Source organism: Brassica napus, chromosome C2 (assembly GCF_020379485.1).
Source record: "Brassica napus cultivar Da-Ae chromosome C2, Da-Ae, whole genome shotgun sequence".
Lineage (NCBI taxonomy): Eukaryota > Viridiplantae > Streptophyta > Magnoliopsida > Brassicales > Brassicaceae > Brassica > Brassica napus.
In genome coordinates this window covers 12,142,308-12,149,865 of record NC_063445.1, presented here as the reverse complement: position 1 = coordinate 12,149,865, position 7,558 = coordinate 12,142,308, and the positions used below count along the sequence as shown (strand labels likewise).

The 7,558-nt window shown below is 36.0% G+C and overlaps 1 non-coding gene across 1 annotated transcript; it reads left to right on the top strand.

Moving 5' to 3' along the window:
- Positions 1-2,854: 2,854 nt before the first annotated feature.
- On the top strand, positions 2,855-2,960 carry LOC125582703. Its single transcript, XR_007320159.1, has one exon. It is a non-coding gene; the product is annotated as a small nucleolar RNA R71 (small nucleolar RNA).
- Positions 2,961-7,558: the final 4,598 nt, after the last annotated feature.

Sequence of the window (7,558 nt, the reverse complement as noted above, 5' to 3'; positions counted from 1 at the left end):
ACCATGAAGTGATACTTCTCCCAGTTCAGCACAAGGTTGGTGTCCTCACATCTCTTTAGGACCCTACAAATATTGGACAAACAAGCAGAAAACAAAGATCCGTAGACAGAGAAGTCATCCATAAACACCTTCACAACATCCTCTATAAGATCAGAGAAAATAGACATCATGCATCTTTGGAAAGTGGCTGGAGCATTACATAGCCCAAATGGCATCCTTCGATAAGCAAAGGTACCATAAGGGCATGTGAATGTTGTTTTCTCTTGATCATTTGAATGTATGGGGATTTGAAAGAACCATGAATACCCATCAAGAAAACAATAATAGGGATGATTTGCAAGTCTCTCTAGCATTTGATCAATGAATGACAATGGAAAAGAATCATTTCTAGATGTTGAGTTAAGTTTTCTATAATTTATGCACATCCTATGTCCTGTTATTGTTCTTGTTGGTATTAGTTCATCCTTATCATTTTTAACCACAATAATTCCACCCTTCTTTGGGACAACATGCACAGGAGACACTCATTTGCTATATGAAATAGGATAGATTACACCTGCATTTAGGAGTTTTAGAATCACTTTCTTAACAACATCTTTCAAGTTGGGGTTCAACCTTCTTTGATGTTCTATAGAAGTCATAGATTCATCATCTAGATGTATCCTATGCATGCATAAAGAAGGTGACATCCCTTTAATATCATCTAGTGAGTACCCTATTGCCTTTCTATACTTTTTAAGTTCATTCAAAAATTTAGACAATTCAGTTTCATTCAGTTCACTACTCACAATGACAGGATATGTCTCATTAGGTCCAAGAAAGGCATACTTTACACCAAGGGGAAGAGGTTTAAGCTCTACTTTTTGTGCTTTGAGTTCACTCCAATCATCTTCTTGGAGGTTCTCTTGTTGATCAACTGAGGCAGCATGATGAACTTCTTGTGGAAGCTCTATGAAGTTGTCTTCTCCACTTTTCTCCTTGTGGTAGTTTAGCATCCTCACATACTTTGCACTCTCCTCATTTTCTATCAATTGAGTCTCTCTATCAACTTTTAGGGCATGTTGAAGAGAGTCCTTAATAGCCAATTCCTCCAAATACTCTTCAGCTAGAGCTTCCATCTCCTCAATGTAAAATACTTGCCTTTGGATAGTAGGTTTCTTCATCACCTCCTTGATGTCAAAATGTAAGATGTTTCCTTTGCCAAGATGAAGATCAATCTTCCCTTCCTTAACATTCACAACAGATCCTGCTGTAGCCAAGAAAGGTCTCCCTAATATCAAAGGATCTGTTCGTTCTTCATCCATCTCTAACACCACAAAATCTGTAGGAATCTCACAATTTCCAACCATAACAGGGAGATCTTCTAGGATACCAATGGGAATCTTCACTGAGCGATTAGCTAGCACAAGAGAAAGTCTACACTTCTTGTATTGTGTACACCCAAGCCTTTTATCAATGGAGAGAAGCATAAGGCTCACACTTGCTCTCAAATCACAAAGACACTTCTCAAAAGCCAATTGCATAATGGCAGAAGGTAGAGTGGAGCTTCCTGGATCTTCAAGCTTCTTGGGGATGGTTAACCGCTGTATAATGGAACTGCATTCATGGGTTCCTTCCATCTCTTTCTTCTTCTTAGTCACAGCATCTTTTAGGAACTTGTTGTATTGAGACACTAGCATAAAGGCATCAATAATGAGCATACTAATCTGAACCTCACTCATTTGCTTCTCAAACAAGGCCTTGTATTGCTCCAAAAGCTGTTTCTTGAATCTACCAGGGAAGGGAAATTTTGCTTCTTATGGATGAGGAATGAATGGAGCTCCTTTTGATGAAGTAGCAGCTTTATTCTTGTTCACAACCTTCTTCTCTTCTCCAACTTTTCCTTTCCCTTTAGCTTCAATTATCTTCTCTAAGATCTCTTCATTGGTTTTCTCATCCACAATAACCACATCATCATCCACATTGATGACCACCTCCCCATCTTGCTTCTCATTATCCCTAATGAGAGCTCTAGGAGGCAACTGTTTACCACTCCTAAGGGTTATGGATTTCATTGTCTCCTTGGGGTTTTGCTCAGATGTTCCGGGAAGTGATCCCATAGGGCGTTTGGAGTTACTACTCAAAGAGGCAAACTGGTTCTCCAAAGCTTTGAAGTTGGAAGCAAGGTTTGAGAATTTGTTGTTGAGATCATTGTAGCTTCCATCAACTTTGGTGTGAAGGTTCTTCAGCTCATATCCAACGTGCTTCTCACTTCTAGTTTGGGACTCCAAGATCTGTTTCATCATTGCATCAGTGCTACTCTCTTGTGTAGCATAAGTAGAAGATCCGGCTTGGCCTTGTGTAGACTGATTTCCTTTGGAGGGGAAACCTTGAGAGTAATTTTGTCTAGCTTAGTAACCACCTTGTTCGTTGTTGTAGAAGGGCTTTTGTTGGTAGTTGTTGTACTGAAAGTTAGGCTCCTTCTTGTACCATGTCCCATTAGCATTCACAAAACAAAGCTCTTCTTGACCTTCTAGACCATCAACTTCATTAAGCACAGCAATCCCTTCTTGTTTCTGCTCACCAACAAAGTTCACCTTCTCTTGTTTAGCTCTATCCAAGAGAAGCATATCCATCTTGTCTTGTAGAGCCTTTAACTCTCTCTTGGTGTTTGTATCATCACCTCCACTGCCTCTATTTCTTCTATCATGCTCATCACTGTAGACTGAATCACTCTTAGCCATATTCTCTACAAGCTCCAAAGCATCTGCTTCACTTCTCCCCCAAGAAGAAACCATTGCTAGCAGTATCAAGCTGGCTTCTAAACTTGGGCAAAGCACCTCTGTAGAAAGTACTAAGCAAACTCTCCATATTGATGCCATGATGAGGACATTGAGAGATGTAGTTGTTGAACCTTTCTCATGCTTCTCCAAAGCCTTCAAGATTCCTTCGAGAAATCCAGAGATTTCATTCCTTAGCTTAGCAGTTCTAGAAGTCGTTGTAGTATAGTGGTAAGTATTCCCGCCTGCCACGCGGGTGAGCCGGGTTCGATCCCCGACAACGGCGCCAAATTTGAAATGGACTTTTCAAGGGTCCAAGGTTCAAATCAAAGTAGTATTTTAGATGTCAATCCATTTCTAAGTGTTTCAATTCAAAGAGAATTCAGGTTCATACTTAAGCTAAGTGCATTCAATGTAATGAAGTGATTCAATCAAGCTAACAAGATTCTAACACAACTAACTAGCAACTTTCAAGCAAATGGATAAAGGAGGAATCATGGGCATAGGAATTTGATTTCAGATGACTAAGATGTAATCTAAAATGGCAAGGTTTCAATCAACTCATTCCCCTAAGTCTAGATAGCAATTCTAAGCAAGTTCTTTGTCAAGACAAAAGCTCATTTATTCTCATTGATCAAACATCAAATTCCTTTGGTTTGTGACAATCAAGAAATCATTAAGAATGGATCATTCAACTTTCTAAACTCCCCTAACATCAAATCCCTTTGGTAGGGTAAGCTAAGAGCATGTTGAGTTGGCGTAGACATTTCACCGAACACCTTCTGAGCAATGAAATGTCTAGAGTTCTAATCTAAAATGGTCAACTCTAGATTAGCATTAAGATCACTCAATCAAGCAAAGAAATATATTAATCTACTCTAAAACATTCTAGATCATCACTTAACCATCCTAGTCATCCTAGCCCATGAATCCAAAGATGACTACTCACTCATTATCATGGTAGACACTAAATCATTAGTTGATTTAAGTCTAAACATGATTAATGATCAAAGCAATCAAGTAAACACAAGAGAATATGATCAAGATTAGATATTTTACCTAAAAGTGGCGTTTTGATTAGATAGAAAACAAGATAAGTCCTAAGATTAGGTCTAAAAAGTATTTATAGAGGTTTAAAACTCGAGCCGGGTCAACTCGACAAACCCAGGTTTGACCCGAAAGATAAATGGATAATACAGTTTTGGTATCGGCCGTGGATGGCATCAACCCCCGCTGCATAGCCGCGGTCCGTGCATTCAGAACACGACATCTCGGACTCGAATCCGCGGCCTGGCTCGACCCGCGCCATCGTCCGCGTCTCTTATCATCGCCATTTACCGCGGACACCTTCAAGCCGCACTTCATGGCCGCGGTCCGTGCCTTCAGAACGTGGTGTCTCGAATAGAAATCTGCGGTCTGGCTCGACCCGCGTTGTGTGGCCGCGCTGCATGGCCATTGACTGTGCCGCGGACAGGATCAGGCTGCCCTGAACGGTCGCGCTTCGTCCCATTTGGTTGGGTCTCTCGGATCAAAATCCGCGTCTCGCCTTCGTCTGCAGTACACGCCCGCGGTCGACCAGCTTCACTCCACCTCTTCTACTCAACTCCATCAAGTCCACTTATCTTGCCCAAACCTTCATAATATCAACCTGAGCTTTACCAAACCTGAAATACCACAAATCCATATGCTATGCATCTAATTGGACTATGCATCTAATTGGACTCTAAATGTATTCTAAGTGATTCAAATGAATATGAAAATGGCAAGTAAATCATGTAAAATCTCAAGACATCGTCGAGTAACTTTAGATAGTGTTATCTTGATGTCCAAAATTTTGAGTTCTTAGGATGAAATGAGAGAGGATTTACAAGATAAATAATTTATGTGTAAGAAATGAGACAAGAAGATGTACATGTTGATTTCCAGTTTAGAGTTTGGTTGTGATTGTTAATGATGGTTGGTGATACTGATGACAATGATAATTTTGAAAATAAATGATGAAAACGAAGATGTTTGAGTAAAAATAATCTATCTTAGAAAAAGCAATGATATTTTTCTGAATTATGTTAACTTTTAGAATGAATAAGACAATTTTAAAATTCAATAAAAGAGAGAGAGTTAATTTTGTATTTGACCATAAAAATTTTAGGTTATTTAAAAAAGTTTCCCTTTTATTGATAGATACTACTGAATTATTATTAATTTATAGTAGCTTTAAAACTCTTTAGTGTGTAAAAGATGATGCATCTATACTATTAAACCAAAATACCTCTTAGGATATTGCCCATAGTTTGACACTATAATTACAATTATATGCCATCGAATGAATATTCTGATATTAATGTTGGAACCCATTAAAAATCATAAAACAAAGAAAATAAAAAATGAAAAAAATATACGGGACCCACCTAAAACGTTTATCGCTAGAGAAAAAATGAACAAATGGATCAATCTATAATTAGTGTTCGTTGAAAAAAAAGGAAAATTAACCTACTCTAATATTCACCTCTACTAATAAAATCAATAAGTATAACAATACAAAAACTATAAAATTCACTCAGTCTAATTACGATGATGAGTACAAGCAACACAATTGTGGAAATAGTTGGTTGGGTTGTAGTTTTAAAATTTGTGCTGTAAAATTTAGTTTACAAAGTTTTTTTGTTATAGATGTATCGGCTGTAACTATAAAAATTAAATAGATTAATACAATGGTCGTAAGAGTTCCAAAAACAAGAAACCTTTAAAAAAACGTTACTTTATGATTTTTTTTTGGGAAACGGTCATAAAATCATATTTTATGATATTGGGCTGTTTTTATTTAGTAAATGCAAATCAATTGTTTACCCACGAGAACCATTTGTATATAATATATTTTTGTATTTTCAGTACACTAAAAAGCCCGGTTTCTTTTTAAATCTTATAGGTTACATTTAATAAAAAATTACTAATAACAGATAAATTACATTATAATTACTAAGAATAAAATTTTGTAATTTTTAAACTCATAAAACAATTTCTATGACTATAAATACATATATTTATTTGACCAAAAAAAATACATCTTTTTATATCATCTTCAACATATAAGTATATTTTAAATACATATCAACAAAATTGTAAATAGATTAGATTATTTTATATAAAAATACATCATCTTATAATTAACAAAATTTGACCAAATTTTTAAAAAGAAACAAATACCGTGATTTCAAAGCGCAGGTCAAAATCTAGTGTATGATTAAAATTTAAATATTTATAGAATATCTTTTTTACTTTAAAACAACTTTCTGAATTTAATCGGTAAAAAGTCTACAAAATCATCAATCTACATAGAATTGAGGAAGCTGTGGAATGCTCTCTACACGTCCAACCCTAATTAATTCAACTACATAGTCTCCTCGTTAATCCACCTTCGGGCTCATAACTCTATTATCCATTTAATGAGAGCATCTAAGTCAAATCTAAATTAGCTCATGTGTTGTTGAAATGGATGAGGCTAAGCGGATGTACATCTTTGTCAAATGCATTGTAATCCCCCTCGGAAAAAAAAGCATGTAGTGACAGACAGTATCTACTTATTCGTAAATACATTTCCGATCGAAATCGTCAGAACATTCAGTGGACCTTACTCTATTGTCAACAATGTTGTTTAACCAATCAAACATCTACAGTTCAACAGATTCTTAAAAGAAAAAGAGCTTTGCCTCAATGATGTTCAAATGATATTATAAGGACAAGATTTAACAAAATACTTTAGTATATACATAAATGGGGTACACCGTACACATACCTGTAGGCTCATATCATACGTTACGGACAAAGATATGTTCGTTTAGGACTAAGAATGTTAGTTGAAGACTTGGAAGTGGCTTACCATCGGCTATAACTATGTTTCAATTTGGTTCGTTTTTTCTTTCTCTTTTAACTTTATCAGCTCCAAAACTATTGTTAGTAGCTGCTCTTTTCTATCTGTCTTTTCTTTATTGTAGTGACAAATTTATTGTTACGACAGACCAAAAAAAAAATCTGTAAAAGTGTTTTAATTATAAAGTGGAAAGAGAAATATATAGAGACTGCTTTTGTGATTAATGACTACCCCTACTTACCCAGGAGAAAACATAATGCGGCTTACCAATTGTATTACAAAAAGAAATCACACATGTGTTCGTTTTGTGCTAGCTGGACCGGTTCAAGGTTTTCCGGAACTCAAAGTTGTATACCCTTTAATAGAAAAAAACGTATAGATAAAAATGTTTAAGAGTTTATATATGAAATTTATAAAAATAGTTCGAAAAGAAAATATATCTAAAACCTATTCTGCCAAAAACAATTTCAGCTTTTGTCCCACCAAACACGTTTGTCTCTGGACAAAAAATATTTATTCTAAAAACAATATTTAAAAATGGACCTCCTATAGCTATCGGCTCATTTGGTGGTAGTCCACTGGCGTTTGAGGGAGTATACCCAATACGGCGAATCCTGTTTCGAACTCCGCTGGCCACACGGATATGAGCTATTGCTTTCGGCTAATTTGTACTTCCACTCGGAGATTAGGTATGTGTCTTTAATAGACCTGGATTTAACCCTTTACTTTTTGAAAAAAAAATGGACCTCCTATCTCGAGAAACAAGGGTTTATCCACGGATTTAGACACTGGATACTCATTATTTACAGATTTTGTATAATTATTCATTACTAAATAACTACAATTAGCTATCAAACTTAAAACAAACACATACATACTGCATTTAGGGATTTTTTCGTACCAAACATACCATTTACGAATCAAAAAGAGG